This window comes from Eulemur rufifrons, chromosome 12 (assembly GCF_041146395.1).
Source record: "Eulemur rufifrons isolate Redbay chromosome 12, OSU_ERuf_1, whole genome shotgun sequence".
NCBI lineage: Eukaryota > Metazoa > Chordata > Mammalia > Primates > Lemuridae > Eulemur > Eulemur rufifrons.
Window position 1 is genome coordinate 26,567,880 of NC_090994.1, and position 19,867 is coordinate 26,587,746.

Sequence of the window (19,867 nt, forward strand, 5' to 3'; positions counted from 1 at the left end):
AGAGAGTGCGCGCGAGAGGGCCCTCCCCCGCGCCACGCCAGGGCACATTGGGGAGGGGCTTCGGGGCAGGGCCAGGACAAGGAGGCGGGGCCCTGGGTCTGGTCCTCCACCCGGAGGTCCTGAGGACGTGCAGCGCCCCTGTCTGGGGAGGACTGTTCTGCCCCGATCCCCGTCGGGGCCTGCGTGTGGCAGCGGCACCCGCGGGGTAGGGGTGCACCAGAGCAGGCTCTCCTGTTGCTTGGTCGTGTGGGGCTTGGGGTGGGCAGCCATGGTTACCCAATGCATCCCAACCCCCACCCGACCAAGCAACCGCAGAGCCAGCTCTGGGGCCGGTTGGTGCTGCTGCCACATGCAGGCCCCACGGGAATCGAGCCAGAACAAGCCTCCCCAGAGACGGGGCTGCACGTCTTCAGGGCCTCCGGGTGAAGGGCCAGCCCCACGGCCCTGCCTTCTCGCCCTTGGCCCAACCCCCTCCGCCCCGTGCCCTCGCCTGGGGGGCCAGAGGGGCCTCTCTGACCCCACGCCTGGAAGTCTGTTTCTGCGCGGTGCCTGTGGCCGTGCTCGTTGGGGCGTGTGTCGGTGGCGGGTCCGTGTGTTCGGGTGGGGGTGTGCGTCTGCGCTCCCGGAGCCTGCAGTCGCGTCTCCCCCTGCCCCAGAGGCGGACAGGTGTTCTAGGGAAGCGCCGGGGCGAGGGCTGGGGCAACGGAGCCAGCGGAGAGCGCGGCGGCGGGGTCCTTGCGGTGCGGGCGTGAGCTGCGGCGGCGCTCGTGGGGGCGGGACAGGGGACCTCCCGCGGGAGGGTGGCGGCAGCCCCGGAGCCGTTGCGGGGTGGGGTCAGGTGGGGCCCGGCGGGAGGGGAAGGCCGAGGCGCCTGGGTCCTGGGGACACGTCCTGAGCGTGGCCGGGGTGCTCGGCTCACGGGAAGTCGGTCGGGCGTGGGGAGGGCCCCAGCGTGCAGTCTGGGGGGAGGGTGCTTGGGTGCGGGTAATGGTTAGGGTCAGGGTTAAGGTTCACGGATAGGGTTAGTGTTAAGTTTCCTAGTTAAACAATTGAGATTCATTTTAAACATCTTCTTTTGCCCTCCTTGATTGGGTAACCAAACAGATGATGTTACATGCCTCAAAACTTCCTTGTTAAGCATATTTAGATGTCTGACTTCAAGGTAACAATGACTTGGATGACATATGTATCTGTGGACCTCAGGAATAAGTTCTGGATGTCTCATTGCCAGGATTTGAGGAAGAATTATCAGGGCCTGTGGGGCAATAGGAGATAACTGCTCCCTAATTGCTCAACTTGCACCATTTCTTAACCTCTTGTAACTTGGCCTCTTCCCTAACCACCCAATGAAAATGGTTCTGACAATGGTCACCAATGAGCTCTATTATCACCAAATTGAGAGGATATCACCAGTCCATGTTCTGGATCTCTGAAGTATTTGCCACTCTTGACCATTTCATATTTTTTTTCCTTTTTTTTTTCTTTTTCTTTCTTTCTTTCTTCTTCTTTTTTTTTTTTTTTTTTTTTGAGACAGATCTTACTCTGTTGCCCCAGCTAGAGAGCAGTGGCGTTATCACAGCTCACTGCAACCTCAAACACCTGGGCTCAAGTGATTCTCCTGCCTCAGCCTCCCAAGTAGTAGTATGGTGCATGCCTCCCAGGACTATAGACCTGCACCACTACGTCCAGCTAATTTTTTCTACTTTTTGTAGAGACATGGTCTTGCTCTTGCTAAGGCTGGTCTCGAACTCCTGGCTTCAAGCAATCCTCTTGCCTCAGTCTCCCTGAGTGCTAGGATTACAGGTGTGAGCCACTGCGCTGGGCCTTGACCATTTCACTTTTTATATTCTTCTCCAGTGACTTAAGCAATACCACGTTCACCTGGTTCTCTCCTGTCTCATTGACTTTTCCAACCTTGAACCCATGTATCGCTCCCTTTTCTGCTACTGCCTCTTAGACATTTATCTTTTCCAGAGTTCTCTTCTTAGCCCAAGGCTCTTATTCCTCAAATGCTTTCTGCATGCTCTTACCTCACACTTCTTCTATTACCTATCACCTATATGCTGATGAATCTCAAATCTTAGTCCTGACTTTTCTCCTGCCAAACCTCAGAATCACAGCTAAATGCCTACTTGGTTTCTCTTCTTGGATATTCCATTATAAGGTTTTCAACCTCAAAATATCTCAGTCTAATCACCTGGTCTCTCTTGCCTCACCTACCAAGCTTCTCTTCCTTTTTTTTTTCTTTTATCTCATTTAATGGTACCACTATTCACAAACCTGACTGAGCCCAAATCCTGGGACTCCATCTAAACTGTTCTCCTTTACCTCCACAATCTATCATGTGGACCTACCATTTTAAGCTGCTAAATATTGCTTTAATCCCTTTTGTCCTCTCCAGCCCTAGGAAACCTTCCCTAGTAGTATAGTCACACATAGTACCTCATCTGGACTATTGTAACTGCCTCTTGTCTCTTCTTTCTGCCACTAGGAGGATAACATCCCCCTCAAACTCATTGCTTCTTTATTCTGTACTGAAGTACCTCAATGGTCATTTGAACCTGTTACTGCCGTCACTCAAAATAACTGTCCAATGACTCCCTATCATCTGCAAAATGAACTCCAAGCTGGACTGAGGTCTTTGAGATGTTGTTCACATCTGCCTCCTGAGCACCCTGGCAGTGTCTAGACCCACGGGCAGAGCTCAGGCCTTACTGAATGAACAAGTATTAGGAATACTGAAGATTCTGCACGTATTATTCACAGACCTATGTAATATTCAATTTGGTAGTAAGTACACAAAATAGCAAATATGCCAGCACCCATAGCAGCACTTAAATACACTGAAGTTTTTAACTGAAATTTATAGCTATGTCTATAAAGATATTATTAAAAAAGGCAGTACCTTAAATTTCTTTATGATTCTATGAAATTCCATGGAACATCTCTGGTTTGCGGTAAGAAGTTTTTGAATCTGTTTGGTTTGCGAATCTGGAAGTGATAGGTTTGCTTTTACTCTAATTGAAAGCTCTTTTTAGGTTTCAATTTCTGTCTCCAAGTCAAGAGACAATCCATTTAAGCACTCATAGTGATTATTCATCTCTGAGTATCTCTTCAGGAGCCCCTAAAGGAAATTAGAATTCATTCAACTTAACAATGCATTCAAATGTAACAATAAGTAGTTCCAACCCTAACATTTTAACTAAACTTACATTTTTACATGTTCTGTAGACCAGAAATAAATTAAAACCTTTATGCTTAAGACCAAAAGGAAATTGTTATTTTTGATTTTGGATTAAAGAAATAATGTACCATTATTGTGGAAATTAAAAAAAAAATTAAACATTACAAAGAAAACCAGGAACAACCATTCTTATCATTGTCATGCTTTTTCTTTCAGTCTTTGAATATCCATGCTTTGAATGAACATTGACAAAGTCTGATCAGAAATTTGAGTGAATTCAATCTAGTACGCATTGTAGCTCAAGGCTGAATGCTGGCTTATGTTTATAGTAGGCAGCGTGAATTAGCAGCTAAAACAAGAGACTAAGAATCAAACTGCCTCTCTGCCAGCTTGGTATAGCCACTTGACATTGTTTCTATTATCTGCCTAGAATCTGCTTTCTAGCCCTCTCTCAGCGCTAGAGCAGGTTCTAGCTCTGGCACTTTCTTAGGTGGGGAAGTTACCGAGCCATTTCCATCAACAACAGGATGACTACAATAACTGCCACAAAGTTTTCCAGGGAATTAAGTAAAACATTAACTCCATCTATGTATCTATGTACTCTATAAAAAGATACAGACATTAAGCTTGCAGGAAATAAAATTATCTTTGTAAAAATGTTTCTGTTCCCAAGTTTTAAAGTTGGACTTGGTTTCCAATTATTCTACCAATTTATTAGCGGTGTAAACTTGGGCAACTGCTCAATTTCCTTCCTGAGCCCCAGTTTCCTTGTGTGTAAATGGAGCGACAAAGCCGATCTCCTGAGGTAAAGCACCCAGCATGGGACCTGGCATGTGGTAGACATGTAATAAACCTGGGCCCGTAAACTCCAATGACGAGGGGCCAGGAAGGTGACACACTGGTCAGAGCATGGGTGGAGGAGCATGTCAAGTTCAAGTTGCTGCAATCATGTCACCAGTGACATGTTTCAATCAGGGTGCGAAACAATAGAACAGGGGGCTTCTCACAAAGATGAGCCCTCTGTTTTTCATAATTTAAGAAAAGCTACATGTTCCTTAATCTGTGGTGTTGGAGAGCGGATTCCTACTTCTGGTCTGGGATGAACCACGTTATGGTACGCAGCGGCACAGTGAGCGCTGACTTCTGTCAGGACTGTGCTAAATGGTATAACCATAAACTATACAAAAAGTCCTTCGTGATCTTGCATTCTGATAGGGGTGACGGCCAATCCTGCTGGCTTTACCTTCAATATATATTCAGAATCTAAATACTTCTCACTACCTTCCACTGCTCCTTCTCTGGGCCAAAACATGATCACCTCCGCCTGGATTATTGCAATTAGTCTTTGAAGTGATCTTCCTGCTTCCACTCTGTCCATTTTCAATACAACAATAGGAGTCATCCCTTTAAAATGTAAGTCACATATGTGTCTCTTGTGGTCAGAACTCTCCAATGGATCTCCATCTTACTCTGAATGAAACCCAAAGTCCTTTTAATGTCCCGCAGCCTGCCTCCTCCCTGTTAACTTGCTGACCGTATTTCTTATTAGCTTCTCTCCTTCTTCATGTTCCTTCAATCCACCACGCAGGCTTCTGCCTTAGGAGATTTGTACTTGGTGGTCCCTCTGCCTAGAATGCTCTTCTCCCAGATACCTGTATGGCTTCACCTGGTGTCACCTCTTTCAGGTATTTGCTCACATGTCACCTTTCCAGAGAGGCCTTACATCACTAACCGCTATTGTTGTTTGTGTATGTACGTATACATGCACACACATACATACATGTACTAGATTAGAACGTTTAGAAAATCACTGAGCACCAACTATTCATTCCACAGAGGTCCCTTTGAATCCTTTTTAGGAATCCTTGTAGTTTTAACAGGGGCACTTACTTTTATCTGAAAGCACTTTTCCCACAGGCTTTCTGTAAGGTGCTGTTGTCCATCGCTTAGTAACATTTTTTCATATTTTACTACCTCTTCGCGGTTCTGATGGTTCTGTTTTGGTACAAAGAAATAAACAGGACTTCAGCTGTAATTACATTCTCACATAATGTCTAATTAATGGTATACTTTTTTTTTAATCACTTTTTACATCAACTTTCATTAATAGAATTAAATATTACACTTATAACTCAAAAGCAATGTTAACATGATCTGAAAATGAATAATAGTATCACTAAATCTTATACTGAGTGACCTCAACCCACTGGGGAAAAAAAAGTGGGAGAATCATATAATTTTTGGAGATAAGATTTAGTCTTCATAGTTGTGAAATAAGATTTTAGATTTATTTCTGGTTCTGACTTTTCCAAATCACTGCATTATTCATTTGTAGTTTTGACAGGGGGCACTAACTTTCATCCTAAAGCACTTTATTGCCACCAACCAAATACGCTAGCAAAGCTACCTGTGCTGTCCACAGTGTTCCAAGCCCTAGTCATATATTCTTCCCAGCACCTGGGAACAGAAAGTTCATAACCTGTTTATGTTTTGCATTTCTGATTAAAATGTACAAAACAAAACACTTTCTCCCACTTGTTTTATCTTGTTCACTAGAGTACACAGGAGAATGACTAACTCTTCAATAAATATTTGTTGAATGAATTAACTCTCTATATAAATTTAGCTAGGAAACACAAAGATTCCCAAATGTCTGGTGTTTCTGCTCAGATAGCAAATGAAATTGTTTTCTACTTTATTATTGATTGAAAATGAAAAACATTTTTACAGACTTTTTCATAGATCTTATTTATTTGAAATTTTTGTTACCTTTTAGACAATTCAATCAAGTTTTTTAAAAATATATGATTCTGGCACTCTGGGAGGTCAAGCAAGACAGGAGGATCGTTTGAGGCCAGGAGTTTGAGACCAGCCTAGGCCTGGGCAACATACCAAGATCTTGTCTCTATCAAAAAAAAAAATTACAATATAATTTTGGGCTGGGTGCAGTGGCTCACTTTGGTGAGACCTTGTATTTACAAAAAATAAGAAAAATTAGCTGGGAGTGGTGGCACACACCTGTAGTCCTAGCTACTTAGGAGGCTGAGGCAGGAGCATTGCTTGAGCCCAGAAGTTCAAGGTTACAGTGAACTATGATCATGCCCCTGGCACTCTATCACTGTATCCTGGGCAACATAGTAAGACTTTGTCTTAAAAATATTTATATATTTTTTCACAAATATTCTCATATATATATATACATGAGATTCTGAATATTTATCAATAGTCATACCAGAAGAACTTACTTCTCTTTTTTATATTTATCTTGCCTTTTTCCCTTTTAACTTCACCAAAAAGAGCCCATCTCTAGAACTCCATCATGTCGTGTAGAGAAATGAGATTATTTGCTCTTTTATAAACTAATCCTTCAAATTTTTCTTCATTTAGAATAGTGCTATTTCTTGGTTTAAAAAAATTTAAAAAATTATATTAAGGAAAATAGTTGCTTTAACAAATCTTTTCTTAAAAATAATGAATTAAATGGTATTTTCTAAAAAAAAAAATTGACTTCATTTAAAACTGTTTACTATTTGTGTGAAAGTTATAGTAATAGTTTTCCCACTACCCTTTACTGTTCATAGAGATTTCCAGAAAAAGAAATTCTGTTATCCTTTTCAAAAAAGCTTGGTTCTTAGCTGGGCACGGTGGCTCACACCTGTAATCCTAGCACTCTGGGAGGCTGAGGCGGGAGGATCGTTTGAGCTCAGGAGTTTGAGACCAGCCTGAGCAAGAGCAAGACCCCGTCTCTACTGAAAAATAGAAAGAAATTAGCTGGACAACTAAAAGTACATAGAAAAAGTTAGCCGGGCATGGTGGCGTACACCTGTAGTCCCAGCTACTTGGGAGGCTGAGGCAGGAGGATCACTTGAGCCCAGGAGTCTGAAGTTTCTGTGAGCTAGGCTGACGCCACGGCACTTTAGCCCAGGTGACAGAGCGAGACTCTGACTCAACAAAAAAAAAAAAAGAAGAAGAAGAAGAAAAATCCTAGCTAATCGAATCCAGGTTCTCAGGAAGAAAATAATCCATCACGACCAAGTGGGCTTCATCCCAGAGATGCAGGGATGGTTCACCGTATGCATACGTCCTTTGAAACGTGATTGTCAGGAAGGACCAGGCCTCCGTCTCTCAGTCACTGTGGGAGGAGAGAACCCTGACTTCCATAACTGGCTGCTCCCAGACACAGATGTCCTCATCACAACTTGTCCGCAACTTCTCACTTCCCCAACTCACATGAACCCCCAGCTCATTGTCCTTCTGGACTTCCTCATTTTGCCTCTAAAATGCCCCAGTCACCTCTGTGCAAAATGGAATCATTCTCTGCTCTTTCCCCTACTGTAGGCAGTTACCGAATAAAGTGTTTCACACCTTAGCTCATGATTGGAGGCATTTATCTTTGACAGTGGTGATGTCTGTATTTAGAATACATTGGATATTATACGGCACATATTTGTTCCTCTAATAATATGCAACTAGTGTTCTTTTCTATCCTACAATCTTTACTTTTCTGAAATGGATTTATCTTACTGTTATAGAAACCAATGCATTACTGTTTAAAAACATATATGTAAAAGCAGATAAAATTGTGTTTCTAGAAAGTCAGATGTCTGTATCCTCCAACTCCAGAAATCTGTTAGCTAAAAAGATGGTGAAATTCTATTATGCCTATTTTTATAAAACTTTTTACTTAAAGAAATACTATGTAGGCTGGGTGCGGTGGCTCATGCCTGTAATCCTAGCACGCTGGGAGGCCGAGGTGGGAGGATTGTTTGAGCTCAGGAGTTCAAGACCAGCCTTAGCAAGAGGGAGACCCCATCTCTACTAAAAATAGAAAGAAATTAGCTGGACAGCTGTGTATATATGGAAAAAATTAGCCGGGCGTGGTGGTGCATGCCTGTAGTCCCAGCTACTCGGGAGGCTGAGGCAGGAGGATTGCTTGAGCCCAAGAGTTTGAGGTTGCTGTGAGGTAGGCTGACACCATAGCACTCTAGCCCAGGCAACAGAGCGAGACTCTATCTCAAAAAAAAAAAAAATCACCTTGCATAACAATGCTTATCCACATGAAGAAAATAGCGTCTGCAGTATAATGTTATTAAGTACAGGGCCAGCCGTGGTGGCTCGTGCCTGTAATCCCAGGGCTTTGAGAGGTGGAGGCAGTAGGATTGCTTGAGGATAGCTGGAGTTTGAGATCACCCTGGGCAACATAGGGAGACCCTGTGTCTACAAAAAATAAAAACAAAAGATTATTATATACTCTTTATAAGACATGAAGCAATGTCATAGGTGTTAAGATGACATAAGCACTAAGGTATATTATGCTTTTAAAAAATCATGGTATAAGATGCTATTATTTCTCAAAAACACTACAGAATTGTGGATACACAAAAGAGTTCTATGGGTACGTTCATTTCAGAAACTCTTCAGAGAGGGACTCAGGGAACAGGGTAGAAGACGACTTAGTTTTTTCACAATATGGCTTTTGAACTTTGTTTGTGCATCTATTAGCTAAAGACTATTTTTACTTTTAAAAAGCAGTAAAATATGAAAGCTCCTTTCTCCCGCATAAGCTTGCCAATCTTGGGCAGTTCCCGTCCTTTCTTTTCAAACTCACTGTGGCTCTCCTTGGTCCCTTACTCATTCACAGTAATTTTAGAATCAGCTTGCCAAGACCCAGGAAAATAATTAAATCTTCATAATTAATTTGAGGAGAGCAAATATCATTACAATAATTCAGTCTTTCCACTGATGAATTTGGTACATCCATTCATTTATTTTTTTTTTATTTCATCTTATTATTATGGGGGATACAGAATTTCAGGTTACATATGTTGCCCAAGTACCGCCTTTCCCCCCAAGTCAAAGCTCCAGGCGTGTCTGTTCCCCAGACAGTGCGCCTTGCACCCATCATGTAGGTATATATCCCTCCCCTCCCCACCGCCCTCTTCCCGAGTCAGCACCTTCAAGCGTGACCATTCCCCAATGGTGCGCAATGCACTCATTGTGTAGGCACACACCCATCCCTTCCCCGACCCCCCACCTCAGTCTGATATCCGATTGGTGTCGTTCCCAGATGTGTATTTAGGTGATGATCAGGGAAACCAATTTTCTGGTGAGTACATGTGATGCTTGTTTTTCCATTCTTGGGATACTTCACTTAATATAATGGGTTCCAACTCTCTCCAGGAGAACCATAGAGATGTCGTATCTTCATCATTCCTTATAGCTGAGTAATATTCCATGGTATACCTGTACCACAGCTTACTAATCCAATCATGTATTGATGGGCATTTGGGTTGTTTCTACATCTTTGCTATTGTGAATTGTGCTGCTATAAACATTCGGGTACATATGTCTTTGTTACAGAATGACCTTTTTTCCTTTGGGTATATGCCCAATAGTGGGATTGCTGGATCAAATGGCAGGTCTACTTGAATCTGTTTAAGATACCTCCATAATGCTTTCCACGGGGGTTGCACTAGTTTGCAGTCCCACCAGCAGTGTATGAGTGTTCCTGTCTCTCCACATCCACGCCAACATGTGTTGTTTTGGGATTTTTTGATAAAGGCCATTCTCAGTGGAGTTAAGTGATATCTCATTGTGGTTTTGATTTGAATTTCCCTGATGATTAGGGATGTTGAGCATTTTTTCATATGTTTGTTAACCATTCTTATATCTTCTTTTGAGAAATTTCTATTCATGTCATTTGCCCAGTTTTTCATAGGGTTGTTTGATTTTTTTCTTGCTGATTTTCCTGAGTTCTAAATAGATTCTTGTTATCAGTCCTTTGTCTGATGTGTAGTATGCAAAAATGTTTTCCCATTCTGTAGGTGGTCTGTTTATTCTCGTGACTGTTTCTTTGGCTGTGCAGAAGCTTTTTCATTTAATCAGGTCCCATTAGTTTATTTTTGTTGTTGCTGTAATTGCATTAGGGGTCTTCTTCATAAATTCTTTGCCTAGGCCAATGTCTGTAAGAGTCTTTCCTACATTTTATTCTAGAATTCTAATCGTTTCGTGCCTAAAGTTTAAGTCTGTTATCCACCGTGATTTGATTTTTGTGAGAGGTGAAAGCTGTGGGTCCTGTTTCAGTCTTCTACAAGTGGCTAACCAATTCTCCCAGCACCATTTATTGAATAGGGATTCTTGTCCCCAGAGTATGTTCTTTCCTGCTTTGTCAAAAATTAGGTGTCTATATGAGGATGGTTTTATATTTGGATTTTCTGTTGTGTTCCACTGGTCTGTGTTCCTGCACTTGTGCCAGTACCAGGCAGTTTTAAGAACCACAGCCTTGTAGTATAGTTTGAAGTCTGGCAAATTAATACCTCCCATTTTGTTTTTATTGCTTAAAATTGCTTTTGCTATACGGGGGAGAAAAGAAATAGCAGAACTTGCAAATAGATGGAAAACTATACCATGCTCGTGGATCGGAAGAATCAACATTGTTAAACAAAGTGATTTACAGATTCAATGCAATCCCTATTAAACTACCAACATCATTCTTCACAGATGTAGAGAAAATAATTATACACTTTGTATGGAATCAGAGAAGACCCCATAAACCATTCATTTATTTTTATCTTCCTATATGTCCTTAAAGGACATAGAATTTTTTCTCCATAAAATTCTCACATGTCTTTTGGGTTCTTCCTAGATATTTTGTATTTATTGTTTCTTTTGAAAAAAAGATTTTATTTTATGTAATATTTTCTGGTTGGTGGCTGCTGGTAAATATTTGGCAATTTTGCTTAAAGTTTGTCTCTAAAGTCTATTGAACTTGTCTTTTCTGATTGATCTGATGAGTAACATGTGGATATCCTTGTCTCATTTTAGATTTTGCATGGGATTCTTATCATGGTTCGCCATTAAACATGATACTTGGAGATGGTTATTGATAGACATATTTTATGAATAAGTCAATAAATATAAATATAAATATGATGCTTACTGCAGGATTTTGGTACATGTCTTTCCTGTCCTAGTTTGCTAAGTTTTTCTTTAAAACAGGAATGGCATTGCATTTTATTATTCCTTGATACATTTTTATCAATAGGCTTTCATCTCACAAATGGGTCTTCTTAGCCATTATGTTCTCAGACAGCCTCAGAGCATGGATTAAGGCGCAACAAAAGAAGAATTCTATCTGCCTTCAATAAAGCATGTTGGGCTCAACTTTTTTCAAAGAGAACTGAAGTTAGTTCAAGCAAGCTCTCCTGGCACTTGGTCCTCTATCTCTGGTCTGCTCGGGACTACAAAAGTCACAGACATGATGAAGAGCAGGACGAATCACTGAGCCCTTTTCCCAGGGATCAGGATCAAAAGAGGACATGGCTGAGGGACGTCTCTGCACCAGGACACATGAACAGCAACGAGACAGAGAAAAGTGCTTCCTCCTAATAGTGATCCACCCTGAGCATGTAACAACCGAGTTAGTGTTTTTGTTTTCTGAACGGAAAGTTTGGGTTTTGGCAAATTACAGTACAGAATAAGTGATCTATTGCATGGCAAATGTGTCATCTAAAGGCTGACAATGTGTGGTCAGTATTTGTAACAGTGGTAGGTGTCAAGAAGTGGGAGCTTGTTAATGAATTTCTTACTTCTTCCCTACGCAGCCTTCTGGTCTTTTTTCTTTTTTAAAAATTTATGTTCTTAAAAAAAAGTTCAAAGAGATTGATTCTCACCTATTTTTCTTAAAAAGTAATGAAAAAGGCTAGAATTGAGCCAGAACACTGTAGATATAAGTAACTAGAGAAGTCATGTGATCCCACTGAGCCAAAGATCCAGGCCAAATACAGTGGACAGGGCTTAAGATTGTCTTGAATTAATTACAAATAAATTCCTGAAGGTTGAGTGCTTTATACACCACCTCAAATATAACAAAGGGTCCCAAGTCATTATTCATTTTCTTAGATCATCAAGTGCTCAGGCAGGTTGGCATCATGTGGAAATATTTATGCTAATAATTCAGGTGAAGGACACTCCGGGTCTCTCCTTTTCTTATAAGCTGCTTAATCCATCACAGTGACTGTTTCTTCAACAAAGAGGCAAAAATAGCAATTTGGGTTTCCGATATATTCATAGCAGCCTCCTAGTCCTATATTTTAATTCCACTTAATCACATAAATCATGAAATGGTGTGCAAATGTCTAATATTTAAATTTATATTCAATTTCTCTGAACTTTTTCAATAACTGTCTTTTTCATTTTCTCCCATCTTATCCATTTCCATTCCTGCAATTTTCCTCCCAATGTCAAGAGGTCTGAAGTGCTCTCTTCTCTCCCAGAGAACTACTTGCCAGTCATTGCTGGGCACTGAAGCACATCCAAGCAACAGGCTATGAAACCCTAAGTTGCTTCATCTCCCTTGAGATAATTCTGCATGTTCCAAGACAAAAACACATACATGTTAGCAGTTAACAGTAACAGCCACTGCTCACGTAACATTTTCACAAAAGTAAGGGATCTCAGGAGTCAGTTTCCTATAAGCCTTCTCATGATGATTTAATCTCAGAAATTTCTGGCATCTTATTTGAAATAGGTATTTTGGGAAATGAGCACCCTAATAAAAACAGCATAAACACAGCCGCATCCTGTGGCAGAATGAACCACCACCACCAAATGTAGCGACGTGTTTTCCGTTAAAGCACATAAGGGACACCTGTGATGTCCCCTTGTCCCTTACAAACAGCTTCACACTATCACGGAGCCTAGAGGCCTTTTACAATGTGGGTGGTGATATAACAAATGTGTTTCAAGTCTATTCTGCAGAAACACCTAAAAACTTAGCACTGCCCCACAACTGCAGTACTTCGAGGCTCCAAACTACCCCAGCGTCCTGGCTCAGGGCGCTGAACACAGAACCATGAAATATGAGATAGAAATAGGTGAATATTGATCTCATCTCTTGATGCTAACAGACTTTCTGAGTATAAAAGCTATGAAAACAATGGACAGGAAGATCCAAAACATCTGAACAGCTAAGAAATGTGGAATTTCCTCATGACATAAACATCAGAAATCCATTTTTTCCTAGCCTCCAAAGCAATTACCACTAACTTCCATTCCGAAAATTAAAAGGAAACAGTACAGTAGAAAAACATAACAAATATGACAAAAAGCCTATATCCATGAAATGTAAAACTAAAACAGCAAGAAAATCATTTTGTTAAATGGTAAATCAGTAAGACATTTAAAAATATTATTCTCAGTGCCACCAAAGATACATTGAGACGGCCACCATTAACACAGTGCTGTTGAAAACACTTTCTGGAAAGTAGTTTAGCATTCCATGTCAATAGCCTTACAGATAATCCCATAATTTTGACAATAATTCCATTTCTAAGGAAATAATTTGAGATGAGGCACAAACTTATGTAGAAAACTGTTCCCTACATGATGAAATTTTATATTTAAAAAGGATCTAAATGTCAATAATAGTAAAATAAGTTACAGTATGTCCACCCAACAGAATACTATGCAGTTAATAAGAAAATAATGTTTCAAAAAAGAATGATGTGAAAATGCTTACAGTGTAATATTAAAAAGTATAAGATTTAAAATGATATATGCGCATATATAAAGATGTATGCATGCATACAGAGTGAGAAAGAGAGAGGCCGGGTGCGGTGGCTCATGCCTGTAATCCTAGCACTCTGGGAGGCCAAGGAGGGTGGATCACTCGATGTCAGGAGTTCGAGACCAACCTGAGCTGGTCTATCCCAGGTAACAGAGCGAGACCTTGTCTCCAAAAAAAGAAAAAAAAGACACTTTCCCCCGCAAATTGACAATATGTTTAAACTTCGGATATGAAACAAGTACATTATTCTTGAACCTATGGTGAGTTTTGCATCGTTACACAGATATGTAATTTACATCAGTTCTGTCATTGTTATAGACTGGTAAGTTTTTTTTTCCTTTTTTTATTTTTTTGAGACAGAGTCTCACTCTGTTGCCCGGGCTAGAGTGCCGTGTCGTCAGCCTAGCTCACAGCAACCTCAACCTCCTGGGCTCAAGTGATCCTCCTGCCTCAACCTCCCAAGTAGCTGGGACTACAGGCAGTAGCTGGGACAACAGGCATGCTCCACCATGCCTGGCTAATTTTTCCCATATATATTTTTAGCTGTCCATAAATTTCTTTTTATTTTTAGTAGAGACTGGGTCTCGCTCTTGCTTAGGCTGGTCTCGAACTCCTGACCTCGAGCTATCCACCCGCCTCGGCCTCCCAGAGTGCTAGGATTACAGACGTGAGCCACCGCGCCTGGCCTAGACTGGTAAGTTTTTAAAAAGTTGGTAAAACTTGGGGATAGATCTAATTTAATTGTGTAAAAAGATTAGAAAAAGCTATAAAACGTATAATTCATCATTATTGAAATCAAGACTTTGAATTAAAAATATTCTCTTTTTATAAAATGGAACCAATGTTAATAATGTCAGCAGTGTATGTGGCACAGTAAAAATGGTTTATTTCCCCCAAATGAAAAATTTGCCTGTTATGGAAGGGACAGTTAAGTCTCTTCTAGCTTTAAAATAAATAAATGTTTTAATTTACTAATTTTAATTAATGTCACTGCATAAATAAAGGTCAAAATCTAAGGTAATTATTTGCAGTGTGACCTTTGGGACAATCATAATAGAGAAACTTTTTTTTTTTTTTTTTTTGAGACAGAGTCTCACTCTGTGGCCAGGCTAGAGTGCCTTGGGGTCAGCCTGGCTCACAGCAATCTCAAACTCCTGGGCTCAAGCAATCCTCCTGCCTCAGCCTCCTGAGTAGCTGGGACTACAGGCATGGGCCACCATGCCCGGCTAATTTTTTCTATATATATTTTTAGTTGTCCAGCTAATTTCTTTCTACTTTTAGTAGAGATGGGGTCTCACACTTGCTCAGGCTGGTCTCGAACTCCTGACCTCAAGCGATCCTCCCATCCTGGCCTCCCAGAGTGCTAGGATTACAGGTGTGAGCCACCGCACCCGGCCTACAGAAACTTTTTAAAGAGAAAGTATTTGTTATGCCTTCACTATTCAGGAAAGATATAAGGAAAGAAAAGGGGTTTTATTACTTAGTTAATCCCCATAAAATCTATATAATCTTTATGGTATTTATATTCAGTGAACCCTGTAAATTAGTTTTAGTTAATTCAGAAATGAGGGAAGTTAAGACCCGGAAGTTATGATTAAACAGAAATTATGAAAAAGGTATAAAAAAACTACTGAAAAGTTTCACTTCTTGTGGGCTTTTTTCCTAAATATTCCCTCTGGAGGTCTGTGATGAAGAAGTTCTGTGTATAGTATGTAGAGAGTAGGGCAGGACTGGGGAAGAAGGCTTGTTATACTCTAGCATAGGACCTTAAAAACAAATATTTACTTGCATACTACATGTTCCGTTGACTCCCATATGCCCATTTTTTATTGTGGGCCAGGTATCTATTTAAATATAAACAGGACAGAGAGAGATACAGACGTAGGCTCCAGGATGGCGTTGTCTGGTGTATAGTCAGTCTCAGATCGCCTTGGTCTAATCAGGAGTGGACATGATTTGGAGGCGGGCTTTTCGTGCCTGTGTGGACCAGTCTCTTTCTAGGTTCACCCTAAGCGTTACCTTTCGGGATCATAGGCTAGTCTCTGGGTGTTTACCAAGGCCAACCTTCTCGCTGTGCCTGAATCTCAGTTTTGGCCAGAGATCCCATGAGGTTGCTGGCTTCTGAGCCTCTCAGTTGCCCCTTCCAGAATTGGCTAGATGCTGCTAAATTAAATAAGTTATTTTTTAGTATTTTGTTTGGGGTTTCTAGTTTTGAATAGAAGGATTGATGTGAAGGACTAATCAGCTATTATTGGTAGCAGAACTTTCTTTCTCTCTCTCTCTGTTTTTTTTTTTTTTTTTTTTTTGGCTTGTTTGTTTGGTTGGTTGGTTGGTTGGTTTTTTCTGTTTTTTTGTTGTTGTTGTTGTTGTTTGTTTGTTTTTGTTTTTGAGACAGAGTCTTGCTCTGTCACCCAGGCTAGAGAGCCGTGGCCTTAGCCTAGCTCACAGCAACCTCAAACTCCTGGGCTCAAGCAATCCTCCTGCCTCAGCCTCCTGAGTAGCTGGGACTACAGGCATGCCTGGCTAATTTTTTTTTTCTATATGTCTTTTTAGCTGTCCACATCATTTCTTTCTATTTTTAGTAGAGACGGGGTCTCACTCTTGCTCAGACTGGTCTCGAACTCCTGGCCTCAAGCGATCCTCCCTCCTTGGCCTTCCAAAGTGTTAGGATTATAGGCATGAGCCACTGCACCAGGCCTAAAATATACTGTCAGTTGTACAGTCCATTTCCTTGGGAGTTGGGAAAAAGAGCACAGGCAACAGCAGAGGACTGTCCTGGGACACTCTTCATCACACAACCAGTGACAGTTTAGTCAAAATAATACCCGAAAGCCCAACCTTGACTACTCAAGACATAGGGCTACGCTCTGCCATCAATTAGAAACGGTTACCTTTCTGAAAGCCCTCGGGATAAATTTCCTTCTGGTTTCAGTATTGTGAACAATAGCTACGGTTCACCTGGGCAACCGATTTGCTTTATGGACGTCACTAAAATGCAAAGCCTGCCTTTTTGTACCAAAAGCCAAATTGGTGACCCATCCTTAACAAGCTGTAGGAATTCATGGAAGACTTTCTCGTATTATGTTTCCTCCTGGCTCTATTTCATATCCTAAACTTCATTCCTCTTTTCCTCATCCTTCTCATCCCCTTCTAATATATATAACCTTACTCTGTATCTTCCTTTCTAAGTGTCCTCAAAATATTTTTGGAATAGAAGAAGTTCTAATAAAACACGCCGTGTATACTTATTGATACACACGAGGACAATGTGCACGCACACACATGCATTAAAAGCCACCCGACTTTCATTCTTTCTTCAGGATGACGGGGGACCCTGCTTCCTGCACTGTGTGGCTCGAGTGTTGCACCAACAGCACTGGTGACAGTGCCAGTCTCACTCTTGGCCAGCGGCAAATATTCCTTTCTCTTCTTTTTCTCCATTCCCCAGCAGTTGAAACTGTGAACTAATCAATGTCTTACAATGAAATGGGATGTTTCAAAATGTTACATTAAAGCTCAACTCCACCATTCAAAATATTTGTTACATGTTTTTCTTATTATACACATTTACTAGCCCTAAACCAAATCTAGCTGTATTTTGTACAACGCTTAGTACACAATCTATTTTAACAGAACTCTGAGACAAACTTTCGATGATTAGCAAACATTATGGTATACAACCTAATTTTATTGAATGGATTTTCTTTCAAAATAAATTATGTAGTTAAAAATTACATAGAAAATTACATCTTTTTAAATCATATACATTGTTAAAACTTCTATTTTATTTTAAACCCAATTATAAAACATTATCACAATAATGTACATTGTACCCAAAAAGCCCTAACCTCAGCATGATATAATTCATCCATGTAACCCAAAACACTTGTACCCCGGTTGGGTTGGTGCGATGGCTCACGCTGGTCATCCTAGCACTCTGGGAGGCTGAGGTGGGAGGATCGCTCGAAGTCAGGAGTTTGAGACCAGCCTGAGCAAGAGCGAGACCCCGTCTCTACTAAAAATAGAAAGAAATTATATGGACGACTAAAAATATATAGAGAAAAAATTAGCTGGGCATGGTGGCACATGCCTGTAGTCCCAGCTACTCGGGAGGCTGAGGCAGGAGGATCGCTTGAGCCTAGGAGTTTGAGGTTGCTGTGAGCTAGGTTTTCTGTTGACAATTCCAACACACACCTACATGTGTACATAAAAGCACACTGTATCTTATGTCGTAATAACCCCCAAATGTTCCTCCAGCAGATAAATGGATTTAAAAAATCATGGTATATATGCACACAATGGACTACTCGGCAATGAAAAAGAATGAACCACCAACATCTGTAAGCAGATGAGTCTCAAAACCTGCTGACCCAAAAAGCCAATCGTGGAAAATAATGCACTGTATGATTGCACTTCTATAACATTGCAAAGCAGGCAAAGCTCATCACGGTGACAGAAAGCAAATCGGTGACAGAATGGGGCTGGAGGGCAGGGTGGGCTGACCACAAAGGAGCACAGGGAACTTCCTGTGTCTTGACTGGGACAGTAGTGACACAGAGGCACCGATTACAGATGAACTAAGAAAAACGACTTCCTCGAGAAAACACAGCCGGTTCATAGTAGAGCAATATTAGCATTAGTCTAGTTCCATTAACATTTTCAAGCTTTCTCTCGGAAGGACAAACTGGCTGTAGGAAAAGAACTCACGTGCACCCAGCATTTAACAGATACTGCTGGAGACTGCTGGGTGAGGGCCACATGCCAGCCACACGCGACAGAGACCGCGACCTCACAGAGACCGCACAGCGGTGGGAAGAGGTTTCACGGCAGAGGGCAAAGAACGCTGTGGCACCACCGACAAGCAATTAAACCACATGGTCTGCTACAGGGGCCCCTAAGGTACCTCCCACAAGAGTTTTTAAGACTTTTAAGTTTTGTTTTTTTTTTTGTACAAGGAGTTTATTTTGGAGATACCCCCAGGAAGCTGCAGTTATGGAACAGGGTCAGTGAAATAGAGAAGTAGGAAAAAACAATAAGAGATGCTGGTAACCACTGTGGGACGCTGGTGTTCAATGCAGCTGGGGCAATGTATATAGCCTGATCTTTTGTGCCCCCATAATGAGCTGAAACACAAACAAAAAATAAAAATAAAAATAAATAAAAAAAATAGACTGCAAAAAATTACCTAGGCTGCCACATAGACAGAGAAAAAAAGGTAATCTACAATACGTAACGGGGCAAGGATAAAATGTGGAATTCCAACGTGCCTTTAACCATTGTGATCCCTGTTAATCAAAATTTCAGTAGAATGTTCCATTGTTTTATTTGACTCCCATTTTTGAATGGTGGTTTGTGCCCAAGGCTTCCTATGCCATTAACTTTATAGCAAATTGTACTCACTATGAACTACACAGTTTAATTTATTCAGCTTAATGATCCACTTAAGAAATATTGTTATAAACATAAGACTTTTAAGTTTAAACTCTAAAGAAGAAGGTAGACTCACAATAAACAAGATAATAAGGTAAGGTAGATCCTTACCTGACACATAAAAAGATAACTACAGATGGTTTAAAGACCTAACTATGAAAGGGAAAACTACAAGGGCAGTAAAGGAAAATGTAGGGAATATTCTCATGGCCTTAAGAAGGAATTCTTAAATAAAATCTCAAAAGCACAAAAGTGTAGGCAAACCAGACTGAATGTGAGCACATCCAAATGAAAAGTTTCTGTTCAATAAAGAAAACTATGGGCTGTGCGTGGTGGCTCACGCCTGTCATCCTAGCACTCTGGGAGGCCGAGGCGGGAGGATCGCTTGATGTCAGGAGTTCCAGACCAGCCTGAGGAAGAGCAAGACCCTGTCTCTACTAAAAATAGAAAAAATTAGCCGGGCATGGTGGCACATGCCTGTAGTCCCAGCTACCTGGGAGGCTGAGACAGGAGGATCACTCAAGCCCAGGAGTTTGAGGTTGCTGTGAGCTAGGCTGACGCCACGGCACTCTAACCCGGGCAACAGAGTGAGACTCTGTCTCAAAAATAAAATAAAATAAAATAAAAATAAAAAAATAAAATTAAGAAACACATACACAGATGTAGCATGCATTTTTAGGACTTTA

The 19,867-nt window shown here is 41.1% G+C and overlaps 1 pseudogene; it reads left to right on the forward strand.

Moving 5' to 3' along the window:
- The first annotated feature begins 279 nt into the window (after positions 1-279).
- The window catches only part of LOC138393681 (RNA-binding protein 44-like), a 39,074-nt pseudogene continuing 19,486 nt past the window's right edge, over positions 280-19,867 (forward strand).